At 37.9% G+C, this 25999-nt stretch overlaps 1 protein-coding gene across 1 annotated transcript in view; it reads right to left on the minus strand.

The window, feature by feature from the left end:
* The window catches only part of SAMD3 (sterile alpha motif domain containing 3), a 192182-nt gene that overhangs the window by 146953 nt on the left and 19230 nt on the right, over nucleotides 1-25999 (minus strand). Inside the window, exons 2-3 of the mRNA XM_003827645.5 lie at nucleotides 23391-23506; nucleotides 21700-21869 (exon numbers count right to left, since the gene is read on the minus strand). The gene's annotated coding sequence lies outside the window, so the exon portion shown is untranslated. The remainder of the gene's footprint in view (nucleotides 1-21699; nucleotides 21870-23390; nucleotides 23507-25999) is intronic.

Consider the following 25999-nt stretch of genomic DNA (forward strand, 5'->3'; position numbering starts at 1 on the left):
GGCTCACTGCAACCTCCACCTCCCAGGTTCAAGTGATTCCCCTGCCTCAGCCTCCTGAGTAGCTGGGATTAGAGGCACCCGCCACCATGTCTGGCTAATTTTTGTATTTTCAGCAGAGATGGGGTTTCACCATGTTGGCCAGGCTGGTCTCGAACTCCTGACCTCAAGCCATCCACCTCCCTTGGCCCCCCAAAGTGCTGGGATTATAGGTGTGAACCACCGTGCCCAGCCCAAGAAAAGATTTTTAAACCATGTAGTCAGAAGACCTAGGTAGGTGACGGCAAACTCATATCCTTCCAGAAATATATAACATATTTGCTGTAGCCAAACTAATACATGTACTGGCAGATCTCGTAATCTTGGATCTATGTTTTAGTTCAGACTTTATCACGTACTAGAACTTTGATTTGGATAATCTGCCTTCTGTTGGCTTCATTTCATTTATCTGTAAAATGTTAATAATGCTTGTTTTACCTGGGGCATAGGATTATGATAAAGGTTATATAATATAATGTTATATAATAGAAACTTCAGATATACAAATATACATGTATTAGTCAGGGTTCTCCATAGAAGCAAAACCAATATGGGGTGTGTGTGTGTGTGTATTCAAGAGAGAATTTATTTTAAGGAATTGGTTCGTGTGATTATGCGGACTGGCAAGTCTGAAATCCATAAACAGGAGAGCAGGTTGAAAATTCCAGGAAGAGCTGGTGTTGTAGTATAGAGTCCCACACTTGCCGGCTGGAAATTTAGGCAGGATTTCTATGTTACACTCTTGAGTTAGAATTGCTTCTTCTTCAGGAAACCTCAGTCTTTGCTCTTAATGGGTTTGATTAATTAGATGAGGCTCACCCATAATATGAGAGTAATCTGCTTTACTCGAGGTTTACCTTTTAAATGTTAATCGTATATAAAAACACCTTCACGGAAACATGCAGTCTAGTATATACTAAACAACTGGAGTACAATTGCCTAGCCTAGTTGACACATAAAATTAAGCAGCACAATACAGCATTAAGATGAATACCTGGGCTCTTGATTTAGGTTGCCTGAATTTAATTCTAACTCTACCTTTGGGAGCTAAGAGTCCTTCAGCAAATATTGCATTCTTTCTGTGATTCAGTGTTCTCACCTGTTAAACCACCTTACAGAGCTGTTGTGAGATTCAATATAGAACACACATGTAGTGTGTTCAGAATAAGATAGTATGGAGTAAATGTGCAGTAAATTTGGCTACTATTAAACAAAAGCCATTATTATTACTGTTATTAAATCTGAAAATATAACAATATACAAATTTTAAATAAAAAAGAAATTTTTCTGTTTGCTAGTCCTGCTGTTTTCCCTTTCCTCTGGGTCTGAGTATAAGGACAGCAGTCAGTCATCCTGGATTTACCGGAACAGTCACACTTTCAATATTCTGCCTTATTATTCCCATTCACATACTCTGTCAGACCTTTCATTCTGATGTTTGGTTCACAAAATATGCATGCCATACATGGTGATGACAACTGACTTTATTTATTTATTTATTTTTGAGAAGGAGTCTCACTCTGTCACCCAGGCTGGAGTGCAGTGGTGCAATCTTGGCTCACTGGAACCTCTGCCTCCTGAGTTCAAGTGATTCTCCTGCCTCAGCCTCCCAAGTAGCAGGGATTACAGGCACCTGCCACCAAACCTGGCTTTTTATTTATATTTTGTTTTTGTATTTTTAGTAGAGATGGAGTTTAGCCATGTTGGCCAGGCTGGTCTCAAACTCCTGACCTCAGGTGATCCACTCGTCTTAGCCTCCCAAAGTGCTGGGATCACAGGTCCACCATGCCCAGCCGATAATTGACCTTTTGAAGATGGTAGCTGAGCCTTACAACTCAGGCTCATGGTTGACTCTGTAGTTTGATAGAGAAAAACAAGTTAGCTATCTGTCAGCTAAAAAGCTTTGCTGCTTTGTGGGTGGTATCTTGGTGCTGGATTATTAATATCATGTGAAGTTATTCATTAATTCTTTGCCATCATCTCAGAGGGTCATAGCATATTTATTTCTCTGCATCTGAACATACCAGCATGATCTAAAGCAATTTGTTGATATGTAATGTTATTTGCTAATAATCATGTGATTTTTATCATTTCAAACTAATTTCTCAGAATTACCTGATTAACTGTGGGTTTTCCTTTAGTGACATAAGTGTATATTTAATAATTTCCCAATTTCAGAATTACTTGATTAATTATGGGTTCTCCTTCAGCGACATAAGTGTACATTTAGTAATTTCCCAATTTCATTAGAGTCACAGTATGTGGGCAAATCTGTGGGTTCTTAATGTGTCTTTATATATTATGTCTAAGTGTTCAGATAAAAATAATTTAGCTTAGAAAAAGAAAATAAAAATTAAAAAGGAATTAAAAATTTAACAGGTCAGTTATGTGACCTTTATTATTAAGCTAATCTAATACTTAATCTGTTTTCGAAACTGTGAATTTACTAAATTATGAATAAGAAGTCCATTTTTGCTGCACTTACAGAGATGAGATGAAGAGCTGGCCACCAAGGAAGGCTCTCACAGGTTGGCAGTAAGTAGGCAGAGCCACTGACCCAGAATGCGGATCCTAGATTTTCACATTTTGAACTTCAGTTTCATCAGGAACTTAGAACTTAGGTGATTCAGTTCTCAGGAATAACTTTTTTTTCTTTCTTTTTTTTTTTTTTGAGACGGAGTCTTGCTCTTGTCACCCAGGCTGGAGTGCTGGAGTGCTGGAGTTCAATGGCGCAATCTCAGCTCACTGCAACCTCCACCTCCCGGGCTCAAGCGGTTCTCCTGCGTCAGCCTCCCAAGTAGCTGGGATTCCAGACATGCGCCACCATGCCCGGCTAATTTTTGCATTTTTAGTAGACACAGGGTTTCACCCTGTTGGCCGGGCTGGTCTCGAACTCCTGATCTCAGGTGATCCACCTGCCTTGGCCTCTCAAAGTGCTGGGATTCCAGGCGTGTGTCACCATGCCCGGCCCGGAACAACTCTTGTTTGTTTGTTTGTTTGTTTGTTTTGTTTTGTTTTTGAGAGAGAGTCTCGCTCTGTCGCCCAGGCTGGAGTGCAGTAGCTTGATCTTGGCTCACTGCAAGCTCCACCTCCCAGGTTCACACCATTCTCCTGCCTCAGCCTCCCAAGTAGCTGGGACTACAGGCGCCCGTCACCACGCCCGGCTAATTTTTTGTATTTTTGGTAGAGACGGGGTTTCACTGTGTTAGCCAGGATGGTCTCGATCTCCTGATCTCGTGATCTGCCCGCCTCGGCCTCCCAAAGTGCTGGGATTACATGCGTGAACCACCATGCCCGGCCAGGAACAACTGTTAAGTGTCAAACTCAGAAATGATTGTTGTGTATGTGATTCACAATGTCAATTTATTCAGTTACAATGAAAGCTGTTTCTATCTGTTTCTAATTAATGGAAGATTAATCCAAGTTACTGCTTTCTCCTTGCATCAAAGTCCCTAATCCTCAATTAGTATTTAAAATTATGTTTCAAGAGTTCACAGTTTGGTTAACGGGAACTTGACAGTTGCATCTATACTAGAGAAGCGTTTTGGTTTTATATTATGGACCAACTCCATTTGCTTGGGGTGCTGGGTTGGAAAGTAGTTCAAAATGACATTTGAGGCCAGTGAAAAGGAATGCTATGATTGAATGACAGTGTCTTACACCTGTCCAAGACTGCTAGTGTGAGCTGAGCTTGCTGTGTATTTGACATCTTTGACTGAGGCTATTGATGAAAAGCTCACAAGTATCCTTGACCCACAATGTATCACAACATTCTGGTCCCCTCACTCTAGTAATTAAAAAACAGGTGTTTTCTGGCTGCATTGCCTCTTTCCTTTAGACAAAGATCGAAATAATATTATTATCTAAAATATTACTCTCTTACACAGATTACCACCTTTTTGTGACCACGTTTTTTTGTGATAGGTGACAATATCCTTAAGTAGGAAGTTGCTTTCTTTAGTTATATTATAGTCCTAAGAATAGCCCCAGTGATGCTTCCACAGTTTCCATAAACATTTTTAAAAACCAGTCCTGAAAGATGTAGGATAATATTTGATGTTGACATATGATTAATTCAATGAGGACTGACTCTATTTTATAATTGCCAGAAGTGAGTGGATTGTGTCACCAGATTTAGGGGCACTCCACACCACTTTATGCTGAAAACTTGTTTTTAGTGCTCCATACTACCAAAGACTTCAAGTTTGTCTCGTGAGTCTCTAAACTTTTCTTGATAGGGATTGGCTTTTGATGTTGCGGAAGTCTTATGCTATATGGGTAAGGAAAGACACTCACAACATGGGCCTTATGCACACAGCATCTTAGCAGTGGGAGCAGAGCCTGCTCAGGCTTCAAGACTGACCAGAAGAGGGCAGACAACCTCTTGGATTACCTTGATTTAAGTGATTGCCTCTCCTCTGTAAAGGACAGAGATTTCACCCCCAAGACATTCCTTTGGTGTGACAGTAGGGACTGAGAGATACGGATTTGAAGAGCTAGTAAGCAAGAATACATTATGATTTTTTAAATCATAGTTTCATATTTTTAAAAGGAGACTGCTTACTTAACAGGATAACTATTTTTCTTCTTTAATTTCAATTTGGATGAGCTCAAGGATGCTATGCCATACTTATTATACTAGACTTCAAAAGGCTTTGTTTAAAGCAAAGCAAGCCTAAAATCTACACAACTCTGAAAATCACTTCAGAGAATCTTGAATAAACTTTTCTTCAGGGTATTTCAGACTAATCTAAGAAAATATTTGCTTGAACACTGTGTGTATTTTTTAAAAGGAATTCTGTTCAGCCCCTCGTTATTAATGTTTATTTGTGAAGTTCTTTAGACTCTTCAGAAGGAGGGTTAATGATTAAGAACCAAGGTAAAACATTGTTTCTTTTTTATTCTTATATTTCATTCAACTGAAAAAGATTTTAATCATTAGCATGACATATTTATTAATGTTTCTAATTTCAAGGATTAATTTTTATTTTTGCAAGGATTAATTTTTTTTTTTGCAATATGGCTGTTAGAATGACCTCAAAATTATATAACTCACTGCTTTTTGGTTGTGTAAAAATTTGTACATGATTGAGTATTCTGAATGTCTCGAATGCCTCCAAGTCCTTCATCTCCAGGGTCAGTTTGCCCTTCAGTATCCAACAATTATAGTCCAATCTTGCATACCTTGATTATTTGCAGGCAATTCATTTATTGTTATCGTATTTCTTTCCTATAATATTTTTGAATTCCAGGAATGTCTAATTTTTCCATACATTTCTCTGATTTTTTTTTTTTTTTTTTTTTTTTTTACGGAGTTTTGCTCTTGTTGCCCAGGCTGGAGTGCAACGGCACGATCTCACCTCTCCGCAACCTCTGCCTTCAGAGTTCAAGCAATTCTCCCGCCTCAGCCTCCCGAGTAGCTGGGATTACAGGCATGCACCACCACATCCAGCTAATTTTGTATTTTTAGTAGAGATGAGGTTTCTCCGTGTTGGTCAGTCTGGTCTCGAACTCCCGACCTCAGGTGATCCGTCCACCTCGGCCTCTCAAAGTGCTGGGATTATAGGCGTGAGCCACCACGTCCAGCCTCTCTGATTATTTTTTTATCAGTCTGTATCAGTTACAATGTTTTCAGCTTCAACTGGCATAAACCTGACTCAAGTTGGGCTTCGCTATTGAAGGTATTGACTCACATCAAGGCACTGCAGAGGTAGGGCATGCCTCAGAGGTGGTGGTTTGATGAGATGGACTTGGGTTCTTTTTGTCTATCTGCAACTACATCCACTAGATAAATTGCATCCTAAATTTCTCTTGCTGTCATAGGATTGTAGTCAGTAGCATTTGGGAATACAGGCTTCCATTTTCAAGTCTAAGAAGAAAGAACTTGACTTTTTGTAACTTACTCTTAAGAGTTAAGATATTTCTTTCCCAGAAGACCACAGCAAAACTCTCCTCATCTCTCATTGGTTAAAATGAGCTTAGGCCTTTCCACTGACAACTTCCAGCAAGGGGAATGGGATTATCATAATTGGCCCATATTAATCAGTGATCCTTGTCCCCCCTCTCCCAGACCCAGGTGGGATAGAAAATGGATATTGGGTAGTCAGTCACTCCATATCATGCTGCTATGGACTGATGTTCTGGGCTTTTCTATTTGTTGCCCCTTACTGCATTATACCTGCTTTCTAGGCTGCTGTCACTTCCCTGCCCTTCTTGACCCTAGGCATAGACATAATAGTAAAAATGGCAAGTTTAGTTTTCCCAAACATAGACACATCAGTAAAGACACTTGGAGACTGCAATATGGGAAACAAAAACGTAATACTGAGTACTGAGGTCTTGCCTTGTCTCTTTCTCCTGCCTTGCCTTCTCCTGCTTCCTGTCACCCGCTTCTTCCCTTCCTCTTCATTTCCTGAGGCCTCCTCAATTCTTGATGCAAATCAGTATCCAGGTGGCCCACGGGGTCCCATGGGGGACCATGTTGGTGGATGAAAAGAGAATGCCAAGAAGGTAAATGGGAGAATTTGGTGATAAGAGCAGATGGCTGACTAGAGACACTGGATGTCAGTTCTCCTCAGAAAGATCAAAGTTACTGGTGAATGGACAAGTTCTGAATGGAAAGCTGAGAGAAGAGAACCAGGATCTGTTGGAGTGCCTATGGGAAGGAGCTGGGGTACAAAAAAGGAAAGCAGCAAGAGTCTGGTAAAGGTCAACCCAGGAAACTCAGAGTCCATAGAAAGGGTAGGTGGGAGTGCCCTTGGTGGGAGGAGCCCTACAAAAGCCCCCTCATGACAAAGGAAATAAGGGCACAGCACCAGTTACTGAAGTGGGCGGCACTGGCTCCCAGGAACAGATGTGAAGGAATATCATCTCCTGCCTTCCCCGATAACTTGTTGGGGATGCAACTTCCCACCGGGGGCCAGAGCACATGCACTTGGAGAAAGTGTTTTTCATAGTTTTTGTGGTGGCTTCACCCTCGCTGAAAGTGAGTCCATGCCGTTTGAGCTTGTACAAAGCCCAACTCCCCATCCCTAGTCCCTATACAGAGCAGTAGCATCTAGCAATGGAGGAGAGATTGGCCATAGAGTTGCCTGCTCTGGACCAAGGGAAGAGGGTCTGCCCTGAGACCATATTGGGGTAGCTCTCAGAGGGGTGTGTCCAGGGCCTGCAGCCACACTGTGGTGGGGAACCAAAGGTCAGTCTTTATGAAATAAGGGTCATGAGCCCTTTGACAAGGGTGTGATAGGGAAGTGGATCACATTCCTGCCAACTCAGGATGAGGAGTTGGTACACACCTCAGCCCCTTCCCCTGACACTTCAGTGCACCCCAACACAATCTCTTCCTACCACCCATCCTTCAGGGCAGGTGCTTCCACTCATCATCAGTCCACCTGAGGACAAGCCAGCTTTTACACTTAAGCACCATCTATTGGATTGCAGCCTGAACTGCATCACCAAATAAAAAGCAAGCCTGCTGCCAGACAGGCTAAGTGCTGGTACATGGGACAAGCTTTCTGAGATATCAGAACTCTCAGTCAGTCCTGCAGGAGATAGTTTGTTGGCTCATACATCCAATGCATCACTACAACAAGCAACATCTAAGAAAGCCACTGCACAGAAGCTATCCACAACCAATGAACCCATATAGAGTCTTGGCCCACTGAAAACACCCAGGAATGAAGCCAAATGACCATATGCAGTGTACACCTTAGTCAGGCCCTCAAGAGAAAAAAGAATTTAAAAATAAAAATGTCCCATCCAAACAATAGAAAATTCAAAAATAAGAAGCACCAGTTCCCTCAGATGAGAAGGAATCAGCACAAGAACTCTGGAAGTACTAAAAGCCAGAGTTCTTGACCCCTCCGAAGGATTGCATTCTCTTTCTAGCAATGGATCCTAATCAAATTGAAAAGTTTGAAATGACAGAAAAAGAATTGAAAATATAAATTGCAAGGAAACTCAATGAGATCCAAGAGAAAGTTGAAATCCAATAAGGAGAAGCCAGAAAAATGATTCAAGATATAAAAGACAAGACAGCTATATTAAGAAAAAACCAAATAGAACTTCTGGAATAGAAACATTCACTAAAGGATTTAAAAATACAGTTGGAATCTTTAACAATAGGCTAGGCAAAGCAGAAGAAAGAATTTCAGAGCTTGAACGCTGGTCTTTTGAATTCACCCAGTCAGACAAAAATCAAGAAAACAGAATTTTAAAAAATGATCAAAGCCTTAGAGAAATATAGGATTATGTAAAGTGACCAAATTTACTGACATCGGCATTCCTGAGAAAAAAGAAAAAGCAAGCAACTTGGAAAACATACTTGAGGAAAAAAATTCAGGAAAATTTCCCTAATCTTGCTAGAGAAGTCAACATCCAGATATAAGAAATTCAGAGAACACCTGCAAGACACTTCACCATATGACCATTCCTGAGGTACAGTCATCAGACTATCCAAGGTCAATTTGAAGGGGAAAAATCTTAAAGGCAACTAGAGAAAAGGGTCAAAATTACCTATAAAGGAAATCCCATCAGACTAACAGTAGACTTCTCAGCAGAAACATTACAAACCAAAAGAGATTGGGGGCCTAGTTTTAGCCTTCTTAAAGAAAAGAAAATGCTGCCAAGAATTTCATATCCTGCCAAACAAGCTTCATAAACAAAGGAGAAGTAAAGTCATTCCCAGAGAAGCAAATGCTACGGGAATTTGTCATTACCAGATCAGTCTTAAAAAAATACTCAGAAGAGATCTGCACATGGACACAAAAAAATGACGCTTGCTACCATAAAAGCACACATAAGTACACAGATCATATAAGGCAATTATATAATTGAGACTACACTATTTATCACTTAGCAACAGTATGACAGGAACAAACCTCACATATAGATATTAACCTCTGGGACATAACGAAAGCAGTATTAAGAGAAAAGTTTATAGCACTAAATGCCGACATCACAAAGAGAGATCTCAAATTAACAACCTAACATTGCACCTAAAGGAACTAGATAAACAAAAAGCTTAAATGCTTCACTTAAAAGACATAGAGTGGCACATTGGGCAGAAATAAGACCCAAGCTTCCACCGCCTTCAAGAGACCTATCTTATGTGTAAAAACATTCATAGGCTCAAAATAAAGGGATGGAGAAAGATCAATCACACAAATGGAAAACAAAAAACAGCAGAGGTTACTATTTTTATATCAGATAAAACAGACTTTAAAGCAACAACAGTAAGAAAAGAGACAGAAGGGCATTATTTAATGATAAAGGGTTCAATTCAACACTACGTATGCACTGAACATCAGAGTACCCACATTTATAAAATAAATTCTACTAGACCTAAAGAGAAAGATAGACAGTGATCCAATAACAGTGGGTGACTTCAACACTCCACTGACAACACTAGACAGATCACTGAGGCAGAAAACTAACAAAGAAACTCTGGACTTAAATTGGACTCTTGACCAAATGGACCTAATAGACATCTACAGAATATTCCACCCCACAATCACATAATATAATTTTTCTAATCTGTGCTATGAAAAATTCTCTAAAATTGACCATACACTTGGTATTACAGAGAATCTCAGTACATTTTTAAAAACTGAAATCATGTCATATCAAGCATCTTCTCAGACCACAGTGAAGTAAAATTAGAAATCAATACCAAGAAGAACACTCAAAACAACAGATGTACGTGGAAACTAAACAATTTGCTTCTGAATGACTTTTGGGTAAAGAACAAAATTAACGCAGAAATATAAAAATATTTTGAAACAAATGAGAATGGAGACACAACACACCAAAATCTCTGGGACATAATGAAAGCAGTATTAAGAGAAAAGTTTATAGCACTAAATGCCGACATCACAAAGAGAGATCTCAAATTAACAACCTAACGTTGCACCTAAAGGAACTAGATAAACAAAAACAAAGCAAACACAAAGCTAACAGAAGAAAAGCAATAACAAAGATTATAGCAAAACTAGATGAAATTGAGGCCAAAAAACCAGACAAAGGATCAACAAAACAAGAAGGTGGTTTTTTGAAAGGATAAACAAAATTGATAGATTGTCCTAGATTAACCAAGAAAACAAGATTGTGCAAATAACCACATTCAGAAGTGACAGAGGTAGCACTAGCATTACAACTGATACCACAAAAATACAAAAGATCCTCAGAGACTACTAGGAACATCTCTGTGCACACCCTAGAATATCTATAGAAAACGAATAATTTTCTGGAAACATGAAACCTCCCAAGAGTGAACCAGGAAGAAATTGAAATGCTGAACAGACCAATAATTAATTGTGAAATTGAATCAGTAATAAAAAATCTACCAAACAATAAAAGCCCTGGACCAGATGCATTCAGAGCCAAATTCTACCAGATGTTCAAAGAAGAACTGGTACTAATCTTACTGAAAGTATTGCAAAAAATCAAGTCAGACGTATTCTTCTCTAACTCATTCTGTAAAGCCAGTATCATCCTGATACCAAAATCTGGCAAGGACAAAACAAAAAGGAAACTACAAGCCAATATCCTTGATAAACACAAACACAAAAATCCTCAGCAAACTACTAGCAAACCAAATCCAGCAGCGCATCAAAAAGATAATTTATCACAATCAAGAGGGTTTTATTCCTGGGATGCAAGGATGTTTCAACATATGCAAATCAATAAATGTGATTCATCACATAAACAAAATTAAAAACCAAAATTATATGATCATCTCAATAGACAGAAAAAGCATTCGATAAAAAAATCCAATGTCTCTTCATGATAAAAACCCTCAACAAACTAGGCATTAACAAACTAGGCACTGAAGGAACATATCTCAAAATAATAAGAGCCATTTATTGCAAACCCACAGCTGACATGATATTCAATGGGCAAAAGCTTGAAGCATTCCCCCTAAGAACTGGCACAAAACATGGATGCCCACTTGTACCACTCCTATTCAACATAGTACTGAAAGTTCTAGCTACAGAATTCAGAAAAAATAAAGAAATAAAAGGCATCCACATAGGAAAAGAGAAAGTCAAATTATCTCTGTTCTCTGATGACGTGATTCTATACCTAGAAAATCCTAAGGATTTCTCTGAAAGACTCCTAGACCTGATAAATGAATTCAGCAAAACTTCAGGATACAAAATCAACATACAAATATCAGTAGCATTTCTTTATTATTATTATTATACTTTAAGTTCTAGGGTACCTGTGCACAACATGCAGGTTTGTTACGTAAGTATACATGTCCCATGTTGGTTTGCTGCACCCATCAACTCGTCATTTACATTAGGTATTTCACCTAATGCTATCCCTCCCTCAGCCCCCCACCTCCAACCAGCCCCGGTGTCTGATGTTCCCCGCCCTGTGTCCATGTGTTCTCACTGTTCAACTCCCACCTATGAGTGAGAACATGCGGCGTTTGGTTTTCTGTCCTTGTGATAATTTGCTGAGAATGATGGTTTCCAGCTTCATCCATGTCCCTGCAAAGGACATGAACTCATTCTTTTTTATGGCTGCGTAGTATTTCATGGTGTATATGTGCCACATTTTCTTAATCCAGTCTATCATTAATGCATATTTGGGTTGGTTCTAAGTCTTTGCTATTAAATACCAGTAGCATTTCTATACATCCCGGATGTTCAAGCTGAAAACCAAATTGAGAACTCAATCCCATTTACAATAGCCAAACAAAAAAGAAAATACTTAGGAATACACTAAACCAAGAAGGCGAAAGATCTTTACAAGGAGAACTGCATAACACTGATGAGTGAGATCACCAATGGTGCAAACAAATGGAAAAATATCCCATCCCCATGAACAAGAAGAATCAATATCATTAAAATGACCATACTGCCCAAAGCAATCCATAAATTCAATGCTATTCCTATCAAATTACCAATGCCATTTTTTTCACAGAATTAGAAAAAACAATTCTAAAATTCATATGAAACCCCCAAAGAGCCCAAATAGCCAAAGCAATCCTCAGCAAAAAGAACAAATCTGGAGGCATCACGTTGCCTGAGTTTAAACTATACCATATGGCTATGGTAACCAAAACAGCATTGTAATAGTAAAAAACAAACAAACAAACAAAAACCAGACACATAGATCAGTGGAACAGAATAGAAAACCCAGAAATAAAGCCACACCTACAACCAACTGGTCTTTGACAAAGTTGACAAAAATAAACAATGGAGGAAGGACATCTTATTCAATAAATGGTTGAGAAAACTGAGTATCCATACGCAGAAGAATGAAACTGGACCCCCACCTCTCACCATATAAAAAATTAACTCAAGAGGAATTAAATACTTAAATTTATGACCTCAAAATATGAAAATTCAGGAAAAACTCTTGTGGACATTGGCCTAGACAAAGAATTTATGACTAAGACCTGAATAGCAAAGGCAACAAAACCAAAAATAGACAAATGAGATGTAATTAAACTGAAGAGCTTCTGCACAGCAAACAATAAACAAACAAACACACAAACCAGAAACAATCAAGAGAATAAACAGACAACCTCCAGAATGAGAAAAGTATGCATGCAACAAAGGACTAATATCCAGAATCTATATGGAACTTAAACAAATAGCCCATTAAAAAGCGGGCAAAGGACATGAACAAAGATTTCTGAAAAGAAGATATACAAGAGGCCAACAAACATAGGAAAAAATGCTCATCAACACTAATCATCAGAGAAATGCAAATTAAAACCATAATGAGATACCATCTCACACCAGTCAAAATAGCTATTATTAAAAAGTCAAAAAATAACAGATATTGGCAAAGATATGAAGAAAAGAGAACACTTACACACTGTTGGTGAGAAAGTGAAGTAGTTCAACCCTTATGGAAAACAGTATTGAGATTTCTCAAAGAACTAAAAATAGAACTACCATTTGACCCAGCAATCCCACCGCTGAGTATCTGTCCAAAGGAAAATAAATTGTTTTATCAAAAAGACACCTGCACTTGTATGTTTATCTCAGCAGTATTCACAATTGCAAAGACATGGAATCAACCTAAGTGACCATCAGTGGTGGGTTCGACAAGGAAAATGTGGTACATATGCACCATGGAATACTATGCAGCCATAAAAAAGAATGAAATAATATTTTTTTGCAGTAACACGGATGCAGCCAGAGGCCTAAGTGAACTAATGCAGAAACAGAAAATCAAGTACCACAAGTTACCACTTATAAGTAAGAGCTAAACAATGGGTACATGTGAACATAAAGATGGAAACAATAGATACCAGAGGCTTTAAAATTTGAGGGGGCAAGGGTTGAAAAACTGCCTGTTGGGTACTATGTTCACTGTTTGGATGGTGAGTTAACTACAAGCCCAAACCTCAGCATTATGCAATACACCCATGTAACAAACTGCACATGTATCCCCTGAATCTATAATACAATAATACTCAGTACCACATATTACTGTTCCTAGAGGTGATCGACTGTGTGCCTGCCCTGGGGGACTCTACTGAACATTGCTCTCTTCGGTACCTTTCCTGCCTCTATTGTTCAGGGGCAGCATGTCTCCTGTAAGTACGGGTCCTCTTCACTTTGTCTTTCATCTCCAGAATCACGAATCACAATCTTTTCTGTTTCACATCACAGTACAGGAGAAAAAAATAGATACCCTCACACCACATATGGCCAATGACATCCAAATTATTCTTCTATGTCTGATCTCTCTGTTGAGGTCTGAACTAAAGCAGCTAGTGTCTATTGCAATGGAGCCAATATCTCCATTTAGGTACCTAATAGGCAACTTAAACTTAACGTGGCCAAAAGGTTAACTCTATATTCCTCCTCAATCTGAAACTTTTCTTCTCCCAGGCCTTTCCATGAATAGAAATAAATGTATTTATTTATAGAAACTCATTTGCCCAGTTGATCAAGCCAAAAAGTTTGGAGTCAAAATCAAATTTTTTCCTTTTCTTTAAAATCCACATACCATTCTTCAGTGAGTTATGTTGGCCACACATGCAAAAACACATCTGGAATCCATCTGCTTCCTTTTTCTCCACTGCTCTACCACCCCAGTCCAAAATTCCATCACCATTCACCTAGCTTGCCTCTTAACTCCTGTCCCAGTTTTCACTATTGCACCTATATGCACTTTATTGGCCTGGTAATCTTTTAAAACAATATATAAAATAATGTCACCTCCATTCTGAATATATTCTACATTTTAATTCTTTATTTTGTATGTGTGTTGCAAGTCTATCTTCCAGTTTTTTTCATGTTTTTATTATGTTTTGATTAACATAAGGTTTTAATTTTAAAGTTTTCGAATTTATAAATATTTTCCTTTAAGTTTGTCATTTTTGTTTTTTCTTTAATAAATTCTAACTTGAGTGTATAAACATTTATCTACATTTTCTCCTATATGTTTAAATGTTTTCCCTTTCAAATGCAAGTTTTAAATTTCCTGGGACTGATTTTTATGTATTATATGAGGTACATATCCAACTTTTTTCTTACACGGTTAAACAATGGTTTTGTCAACATTGTTGAACAGTCCTAATTTTCCCATTGATCTGAAGTGCCACCCAGGCTGAAGTGCAGTGATGTGATCTCGGCTTACTGCAACCTCCGCCTCTTGGGTTCAAGCGATTCTCCTGCCTCAGCCTCCTGAGTAGCTGGGACTACAGACACATGCCACCATACCCAGCTAATTTTTGTATTTTTAGTAGAGACAGGGTTTCACCATGTTGGCCAGGCTGGTCTCGAACTCCTGACATCAGGTGATTCGCCCGCCTCGGCCTCCCAAAGTGCTGGGTGAAGTGCCAAATTTGTTCATAAATCAAGTTTCCATAAATGTATAGATTAGTTGTTGGGCTTCTCTCTTTAGTTCCACTGAACTCATTCTCTATGTCTATGCTAATATTACACTTTCATCTTAGTTGCTAGAGCTTTATGACTTTTTACTGAAGTTAAAACAAATCTCTCCACTTACTCTTTTGCTTTAGGAGAGTTTTGGCTCTTTTCCGGACTCTTGGAATTCAGTGCATAGAATCATCTTGCTAAGTTCCATGAAAAAAAATTATGCCGAAATTTTAATTTTATCCAAACTTTAAGTCGAGATTATAATTGATATTTTAAAAACTATATTGAGTCTTTCTAAAAAGATGGCGTATCACTCTACTTATTTAGGTATTTTAAGATATCTTTCAATAAACTTTTGTAATTTTTCTACAAAGTGCTTACATATTTTAATGGTTTTTACTTAGTTGCTACTATAAACACTAAAATTACATTTTCTTCCTTTTTTTTTTTTTTTTTTTTTTGAGACAGAGTCTCACTCTGCTGCCCAGGCTGGAGTGCAGTGGTGCAATCTTGGCTCACTGTAGCCTCTGTCTCCTGTGTTCAAGTGATTGTCATGCCTCAGCCTTTCAAGTAGCTGGGACCACACATGTGCATCAGCATGCCCTGCTAACTTTTTGTATTTTTAGTAGAGATGGGGTTTCACCATGTTGCGCAGGCTGGTCTTGAACTCCTGAGCTCAGGCAATCCGCCCACCTCAGCCTCCCAAAGTGTAAAATTACATTTTCTATTTGTTGCTGGTATATAGAAATGAAGTAGATTTATTTACATTGGTTTTATTTCTAGCAACACTGCTAAACTCTTATATATCCTAATATTTTTCTATATATTCTTTGGGTTTTATGTGTAGACTTTCAACTGTATCATCTAAAGAATTATAGTATTTGTTCTCAATTTTAAATACTTAATTCTTTGACTTATTTTTTCCTTATCTTACTACCCTGTCTATAATCTCCAGAACAATGTTGAACAGAAATTGTGATAGGAATAATAATTTTTCCTGATTCTAAAGAGAATGTTTATATTCTTTTAGAAAAATGATAGCAATAAGGCCTTTGTAGATTCCCTTTTTCATGTTATGAACATTCAATTCTACCAGTTAGATAAGAATTTTAGTCATGAATGGATATTAAATTTTGTTAAATATCTTTCCTGAGTCTGTAAAGAAGGTCATATGGTTTTTCTCCTTTCAGATATTATTGGGATGCAATGTGTTGATTGATCTGCTGATATTCAAACAACCTTGAAATCTTGGAATAAATACAACTTGGCAATCTCATCTTTTAAAATAAATTGCTAATGTGCTAATATTGCTAATGCTAATATTTTGTTTAGGACTTGTCCTAGTCTGTTTGGGCTTCTATAACAAAACACCATAAACTGCATAACTTACAAACAAAATAGATTTATTTCTCCTATTTCTGAATACTTGGAAGTCCAAGATCAAGATGGCAGCAGATTCAGTGTCCAGTGAGAGCCAGCTTTTGGTTCATAGATGATGCCTTACAATGTGTCCTCACATGGTGGAAGGAAAAGGCAGTTCTCTAGGGTCTCTTTTATAAGGACACTAATCCCACTGATCTAGTTACCTCCCAGAAGCTCCACCTTCCAATACTATCACACTAAGGATTAGGTTTCAACGTATGAATTGGGTAGGGAGTGTACAAACATTCAGACCATAGCAGGACATTTTTACTTAAAAAATATTTACTTTATCAACTATTCTTGGATTATTTAAGCACTAAATTAATCACTGTCTAAGCAGAAGAATACAGGATCATTTTAGACTTGCAAGAAGGTGAAATTTAAAACAGGAAATTAAATTTATTACAAAGTTGTTAGGAGAGTTAGAGGAACAAAAAAGGAAAGATTAATTACCCAATGAAGGTAAATGAGGGTTAGAGAAGCAAAAGAAAAATGATATTACCTGATGCCTATGTTTGCTACGATTCTGAGGCTGCTGTAGCTGGAAGGAAGTTGACTAAGCAGTTACTCTTCTGCTAAGCATCTACTCTCACAGGTGGCTGCCACCATGACAGCTAAATCTACCATGGCTGGTTGAACCGACAGAAATTCGAAACAAATTGCTTCTATTTCACTAACTGTCCAGTCTCTTGTCAGTGCCTCACATTAGCAGGAACAAACAGGAAGCCAGATGGCAAGGAGATTATGAAATATAGTTTGCAGACTTCCAGCCCCAAAGATAAGTGTATACAGGGCAAGTATGGAGTAGAGAGAAAACATTAGACATCACAGTATCAAGATTTATACTAACCTTATAGAATGAGACAGAGAATGTTCTTTCTTTTTCTATTCTTTGAAAGAGTTCATGAACATGAAACTATTAATTAATATTTGCCAGAACCAACTGATAAACCATCTCATCCTGGTGTTTTCTTTCTATAATGATATTTTAAGCTACTGATTAAAGTTTTAACTACTAATTCACTACTGAGGTTCTATTTCTAAAATGTGACAAAAGATGTGGATGATCTAGCTATTGTTCTGACTTATTCTCTCATTCTCTCTGTTTCCTAGCCTTTTTGAATCATTTTAATACATTTTTACTGTATTTTTTGTGCTTCTGGACACACTTTCATGTATCTAAAGCATTCTGTGATATTTGTGAATTCACAAAGATCAAACTTTATACACATATCTAAACTTACACATGGAGTGAAAAGAAGCATTCCCTAAATGTGAGAGATTATACATGGGGTGAATGCAGTTGTGAGCAAGGCTCACAAGGGCATGAGATCTGTGCAGGTCCACAGGGCTGTCCCTTGCACTGTAATGCTCTGCTGTTGCTGTCTTGGAGTTTTTAATTTTTGAACAAGAGGTCCCACATTTTTATTTTGCACGGGTCTCTGAAAAATTACGTAGCTAATCTTTTTGTGAGCATTGGGAGAGATAGATTTGGAGTTAAGCTTTCTTTTCCTTCTTGTCTTTGTAATTAACTGTGAAAATAAGAGTTCTTCAAAGACCTATTAATGGTATTATTCAAATATTCTTTAAGAGAGGAATTAGAATATTGATTTAAGAAACTTAGGTTTATAATTTAATAAAGGAAAATTGGGCTTAATATTGGGGTGGACTGTTCCACAAACCATGGGGAAAATAGAGAATTTTGAAAATCAAATAACTACGATCCTCAGTTCATTTTTATAGAATTTTACTACAGAATTAATTTAGGTCAATTGGTTGCTAATGGTTATGTTCACAAGTTAGAATAAGCTTTTAAAAGCTTTGGTTACAAAATGTAGTAGGCCCACACTTTATTTAACTTAATCATTATAATCAATGTTTTTGTATAAGCATATAGATGCTGGTCTGAGAGGGTTTAGCATCTATAGAAGTTGAGACAGTTGTTTTAGAACCAAAGATTGTAAAAAACCAGTTCGTGTATAGCCAGTTAAGACCTGTGCTTTCATAATATCTTTTGACATAGATGTATGTGGCCAAACATGAGTCAGAAGAGTTTCATCTCACAGGTAGTCTGAGGGCCTCCCATCAAATATTTTAAACTTAAGTTTTTAAAGAACACCCATCATTGGTTAAATGTAGATACCATATAATCCTGGAAGGTTTCTCTCACATTCTGATGCACATTTGGCCTCTCTGAACAAACAAGCTTTTGTTTGACCTTTACTTTATTTGTTTGGGTTTGTTTGGTTTAGCTCTGTTAGTCTTGACTAAATCAGAAACTGGTGTGCATGACTAAGAAATTCCTGGGGTATGAGGGACAGCTTCTCTCTCCAGGAAGTTATAATAATCTTGGAAGGTTTTTAGATGCCTATAAATTCTGGAGAGAGTCGAGGTCCTCATTGTATCTCAACCTCCTCAATTTGGCAAGTTCATAGAATTCTATTCTATTCTATTCATTCTATTCTATTCTATTCTATTCTATTCTATTCTATTCTATTCTATTCTATTCTATTCTATTCTATTCTATTCTATTCTTTTGTGTGTGTGTGTGTAGGAAATGTCCTTGGGGAGAAAGCTCATCTGTAGGCCAACCTAGAAGGTTGGGCCATCCTGGAAATAGCATAATACCCAATTTTGATGGTAACACATTGGACCTTGTAAAAGATAGATAAAATGAATTTCTGGGCTAGTAAGTATTTTCTAGATAACTAGATTAGGACTCTGGAACAAGGGAAGGATAAAGTCTGCCTCAAATCAAGGGGAAAATTTTTTCAGTGAGAAATGAATCGACCCCAATATAGAAGTAAATCAGGACGCTGAAACACTTCTTAGATACTGATTCACAATTGCCATTTTGACCTACCTCCACATAAAAATGGCCCAAGCTACTTGGGAATGAGAGTTATAAATCTACCTTTCATATGTAAAATACCAAAATTAATATCACAATAGCTGAAATTTATTGAGAATGAGTGCATGGTGATCTTTAATGAAATAATTCATAATTCTCTTTAAGACTCATGAAACAGGCATAATTATTATCCTTATTTTAATGAAAAAGAATCAGAGAATTTAAATAACTTCACCAAGTTGGTGAATGGCGAAATCCACACTCATATTTGATCTCTGATAATAAGGTTTGGCTACAACTTTCAGCAGTCTTATTACATAAGTTTGACCCTAGTGAGAAGAGAGCCTTCTCCAAGTTCATTAGACAAGAGACAGAGTATTTCAAGCATTGTAGTCATAACTTAAAAGATGCATGTAGAGTACTTGATATCATCCCTTGCATAGTATAAACAGTCAGAAAATACTACTACTTACTATGTGGGGAAACTAGAATGTGAGGCATAAGAGCATAAATGTTAGATTCCAAATTCTGTGTTTATAACCCAGCTCTAGCTTGTATGACTTTCAGCAAGTTTCACTTTCCTTATCTGTAAAATGGGTATAATAATATCCCCCACTTCACAGGGCTTTTGTGGAAAGCAGATCAGATGGTATTATATTTAATATCATGGCACACAAAACATGCTCAATAAATTGTAGCTACTGTTCTTGAATCCATTATTGTTGTTGCTTTTAAGTCCACAAAGTCAATGCTAGTGCTTTTAAAATCATTGATATCAGCAACTACAGAGTAAAAAAAATCAGAACAAGTAGCACAGGTGTGGTCCTCTTGAAGTGCTTAAGTCAAAGCGCATCTAGCCACCAAGCAGTGGAATTGAAAACAGCAAAAAGCCTAACAGTAACCAAGAAGGATGAATTTCCTGGCACCTTACCAGAGGAAAGAAGTAAACTTGAAGGACTTGGGACACCAATTATTTTGCTGAGTGGAGAGTCAGAATCCATTTTCACTGCCATTGCATTTGTTAACTGGTGTCCTTGACTGTCCTCTGCTAGTATCCTGTGCCATTGGGAGGTAAAAGCTCCCTATCTGACACCTTTTTAATTGTATATTTCAGCCTTCCCAGTTTTCTCCTTCCAGCTCAGAAAGCAATCACTTACTAATATCATATGAAGAGAGAGAGAGGGAGAGAGAGAGAAAAACCTTTCTGCAATTTACAAAATTGCAGGTAATTCTGTTATTCAATTAAGTTAATACCTGTTTCTGTCTGAGCATAACATTGCATTTCAAATCCAAACCCCAAATGGGCTGCAGATGCATAGAAAAATAAAAGAAGAATCGTGTACACTCATGGTTTCTCTATTCTTACCTTAGAGAATAATATTCTCCCAGAATTTTCTGGCATGCCTATCCATTTGAAACAGAATCCATTTCAATTGTTTCAAAGAATGCAAAATATCATCACCGTAATTGCTTCTGTATCTTTATGAATATTGTAATATCTGTATTGCAAATGTAATCTTAGTAATCCTATACTGCATTGCCTTTTGAGAAGATTTCATTTCATATATGGTGAGTTTTAAAACCCTCATAAGGAGAATTTTTACTGATAGAAATGCTTTCTATATTTTATTTTATAATTAACCAAAGGAATAATTGGCTTTCCAAGGTTAATTATCTCTGCCTTCTAAAAATACTTTTTGGTTAAAGAAAATATTTGAATTCTTTTTGTTTAAAGAAAGCAAGGCACAATATACCACATTATAACAAAATTCCACACATTGTACGTAGATATAGTTTTGGTTCTGAGCTGGGGAACACAATTTCCTTGAATGTTATAGTTTTTATATTCTATTTTAGTGCTATAATTTTTCCAAGCAATAAATAATGTACTTCTACTGAATTCAAAATTACAGTAAACGTGCTCTCTGCAGATAATTTAACACCTGTGTATTTCTATGCCCTACAACTGCAGACTGCGTATCTCAGAGGCTTAAGGATCTGAATTATATTGCAAAAATAATGAGCTGAAGACTGATTGTAAATGTATATTTATTAACATAGCCACTAATTTTTTCGACTGCAGAGAATAAATGGATCCTCCAGTGTGAGACCCTCAGTAACTACAGCAATATGTTGGATTTAGTAGGTTTCGATTTTTCAATGATTAAAACTGAAATCACAGCTAATATTCTTTTTCGGGGGATTAAGCAGGGAGAGTGTATCAGCACCAGCCCAATGCGAGGGCACTGGCGAAGTGTACCTTGGATGTATGACTCCAGCGCTGGGGAGGGCTGAATAGAGAGTAAAGCTGAGCCAGGGCCCTGACAAAGAACCACACATACCGTGCACCACCTCACCTCCTCCCGTAAATCATGCACCTACAGAGGGGAGGAGCTACATTTAAAAAGGATCTTGAATCTTTTATTATAATTGAGCCTTTTCTATTGTGAATATAGATTTTATCCATCCAGCTACCAAAATAGTGTATGTCAGAATCAAAACATATTAGGACTGAAAGTTTATTTAGAAAGCACTTACATTTTATGAAAGAGGCATTTTATGAGAGACGAGGACATAGTGGCTTGGAGAAGTTATTGCCCTCCTGAAGGCACAGGCAAGGAGGGGTTCCACCAGCCCACTGCTCCCTGGTCGCTGTTGCAGCCAATCTCATGGTTCTGTGTGCCCATAGAGCAGTATTCCGAAGTTTTCTAAGAAAGTGAGGGGGAAATTTTACAGGCGTGAGGACCCTACATTTTTAAAAAATTGACTGAGACTAAGAGTAAAGGGAATACCTGAAGTGTTGAAAAAAAATTTGTGAAGACATCTGCCAGACTACTGCTTTCTTTTAGGCCCAGTAGTTGAACAAGTTTAAGAGGCCAGTGCAGTAGAGTGGATGGAGGTGGCTGCGCTGAGATGGTCTCCTCTGTCCACATTTACCAGGGCAAAGGATATAAGAGTCTTCTGGGACTAGATGATAGCCATGTTGAGGAGAGGGGAAAAAAGAGCCAAATGAGATGGACTGGAGCAGTTTCAAGTCCTGTCCTAGAGGACCTTCCACACAGGGTCTCTGTTTGGTTGGATAGCTAGAGAACCAGGATCCAAGGACTGAGTGACAACTACAGGAATAGATTTCATTCCCCATCAGGAGGGGGGCCTTTGATGAGCCCAAAGAAGTACCAGCGAGAGAAGGAGCCTGCCTGAAACCAGCCCAGAAAGCATCCCTTTGCTTCTCCCCCGCCCCCACTTGCCATACCTGAGGGGCTGAAACCACAGATAGCAAAGAGTGGAGAAACAGTATGAGAAAGAGGCAAGCCACAGCTAACAAACACCTCTTCCTAATGAACAAATTCTTGCTTCTGTGGCTTGTAGCTAAAAGAGGAAAAGGAGACCTCTTACCCTAAATAAATATGGAAGTGTTGATTGATGTATTGGACTGGACACATTTCATGTGTAAATTGAGACTTCGTTTTGTGACTTTAAGTGATGGTTGAACTCTCCATTACTTAAGAGTGAGAAGCCAGGAAACTGCCAAGGCTTTTATCAAAAAGCAGAAGGCATTTTCCACTGAAGAAATTTTAAAACAACAATGGGAGACAAAAGGAAAGTAATGCATTGATTCCTGAATCATGCTTGCTCACCATACCGTTACACGGTGCTCTTTCCTCCTCAGGCCCTTCCTGTCCCTTACCCTTAGAGTCCTCCTCAGCCAGAGGTGGAGTCTTTTCTCATTTTAACCATCTATGGGTCCAGGGCCAATCCAGTCTTTGAGTAGGAGACAATGAAGTAATTTTACCCCATTCAGTCTGGAACTCAGCATCAAGTTATTCTCGTTTTAGTTTGGACTGTGATTTGCAATTCCCTATTTTAGTTCTGTGCCTTGACTTTTCTTCTTTTTCTTTATTCTTTTAATGATAATTTTTGCTTTCTAAACTTTTTTTCTTTTAAAATCATCCAGCCTAAAATGGCATTGCCTTGTTTTGTTGAAACCTACCTTATCTTGTTGAAGACAGTAATTACAGGCCTTATGTGTGAGTATACATGCACACACACACACACACACATATCTTTTGTTTGTTTGGGTCCCTGACTTTCATGTTAGACACGTTTTCTCAATAATTTGGTGATTTATCTGGCTGGTTATTCTTTTTTAAGAGTCATTTATTAACAAGTTGATGGCAGTCTCATAGTGCATAGCACATGATGGGAACGCGAGGCAGTTGCACACTCACCCTGAGGATCACCAGCTCTCAGCATCTGTGGGGCTTTTCTTTTGGGTTGTAGCTTCCTAACAGCAGTGGTTCAGTAGTGGTTCAAACTGTGACTGAGTTAGAATCTCTTGGAGAGCCTGTTAAAACACAGAAGGCCAAGACTCACCGCCAAAGTTGGTGATTGGGTAGGTCTGGGTAGGCTTGCATTTCTAACAAGTTCCCAGCTGCTGAGCATGCTGTGGGCTTGGAGAGTACACTTTGAAAAGCACTGTCATGGTGCAGGATTTCTTAATGTTGGCACTATTGACATTTTGTGCTGGGTAATTTGTTGTGTGGCGCTGGCCTGTGTGTTTGTAGGATGTTTAGCAGCATCCCTGGTGTCTATCCACTAGATGGCTACCCCCAACAGCCCCTATCCATACACCAGGTGTGTGAAACAAACATGTTTTGAGACATTGTCAACATGTTCCCCTAGTGGACGAAATTACCCTACATTGATAACCACTGACTCCTTAAGGAATTCTCTCTCTTGCCTGGAAAATAAAAGTGCAGCTGTAAGCAATCTGGGAGACAAAAGGAAAAGGGACTTGAGACTCACTATTCAGTTGGTAGACTCTATTAAATTCCCTCACTTTCTGTGTTGCCTTTCACCAATGCCACCCCACTGTCCATTTTCAGCTGTAAATCTCTCCAAAGGTAAATCTGTTCCATAGAGGTAGAAGAGGGCCAGGTTCCTGGAGAGGGGATCTGGGGTGTAACTGAGCTTCACATAAATTTTCAGTCTATCCTCCAGTTGGCAGCTTTGCCCTGAAGTCCTGCTATCAGAGGTACCTACTATCCCAAGATTTAAGTATTTCCAAGATTCACCAGAGCTAAGCAGCTTCCTTCCCTGCAAGCTCACAGTTCTGTTTTCTCTGGTCTGCCAAATCAATTGCTATTTATCCATCTGCTTTCTTGAGTCTAAAGTTTTGTTGACATCTCTCATCTGCTGTTATCTGCTCTCCCATTCTCTTTGTTCTTGTAGATTTATGGCTTTTAAGCATTTATTTTAATTTTGGCGTGTTACAGAGGAGCAATAGTAAACATGTGTGTTTAATCTGCTACGTGTAGCCAGAATTTCCAGCTGCTTATCTGAAACTAGGTTTGGATAAGAGGGAAGGTGGAAAGGACTTAAAGTATGTACACTGGAGAGGTGTTATTAATGGTTTTGGTTAAAGAAAAAAATGGAAATTTGAAGGTACAAAAACCACTCTTTTCATGTTTCTTTTGTTCTGCCTAAAGCCCTGATTGTTATATCTTTATCATCTGTTCAATAAAAGCAATATTTGAAACTAACAGTATAGCCCTTAAGAGGCTCTGAAATAAAGGGACCTCCAAAATAGACACCTTTAAGCAAGACAGTATTTATAAAAACCCATTATAAATTTCAAATAGACACCTATGTTGGGTTATGATTCATCACTTAAAAACATAGAGATTACAGGTTGCCATTTTACCCACAGAATCAAAGGCATACGTTCTTACAGTTAGACTTTCTCTTTAATTTACTCTTAGATGCAATCTGAAAGTGTTATTTAGGTATTAGTCATACTTGCTCATGCATAATTCCTCTTATTGATGAGAGAGCTCAATTCATGACTTTAAGGGATCCGGTGGGATTTAGCCATAAGAAGTAACCAAAAAGGATATTGAATTGAATTTAATTTCAATAATTAACAAAATGATAGGTGGAAATTCTTCACAGATAAATATCTGGCTCTGGGAAAGTCACTGAATCTCTCAGGAGTAAAACTCCCTCAATAGGGGAATTGTGAAAAACATAATAGATAAAATAAACTAAGTGTCCTATGAACAAAACTTTGACCTGGCATTGGACTTCTTTTGAGTTTTCTACAGGTATAGCTACATGCAATTTTGAAAAATGCCCTCCAGCTGCTTCTAGGAATAAGCAGTGCTTTCTGAATACCAGTACTTTAAAAAGTATTAGTTATCACATACTCACTAAATATGAATTAATATTTCCATTGTATTATGACTTATTTGAATCTTAATACATGGACAAACTACAAGTTCCCTCCTCAAACTATATAGTATATTGTGCTTGTGCTTTCAAGCTAATGAGCATTGAGAATAATATGGTGTTCTTGTCCTTGATTTTCACAGCAATATTTTTTGGCTTATATTGGCATGTGGTGTAACCTATGTGCTTACATGAAAGTCAATAGAAAATACGGGAGGGAAGCAGTTACAGCCACCATCTTATAGTATGTCAGAAAAATATCATGTAAATATATATATTTCAGAGATACATATATATAAAAGAAGTCAAATGCAAATATGGTTTAGAGTGTCAATGAAAACTTGGAATGGAAGAGCTATATATGGGAATAATTTTCATAAGAACCAGTGAATGTGGTGGCATAATCACTGGATTAGACATTTGGAGATTGAGTTATGTGACCTTACATAAAGTCACTTGCCCTGTCTGATTTTTAAATCTGTAAAATGAAGATAATATGTGCCTCTTTCCCAACTCTCAAGAAGGCTATGAGGATTTATGGAGTTCATATGTATAAAAGCACTTTATAAGCTATATGTACTACACGAATTTAAATTGTTGACAAGAATAG

This window comes from Pan paniscus, chromosome 5 (assembly GCF_029289425.2).
Source record: "Pan paniscus chromosome 5, NHGRI_mPanPan1-v2.0_pri, whole genome shotgun sequence".
In the NCBI taxonomy this organism is placed as follows: Eukaryota; Metazoa; Chordata; class Mammalia; order Primates; family Hominidae; genus Pan; species Pan paniscus.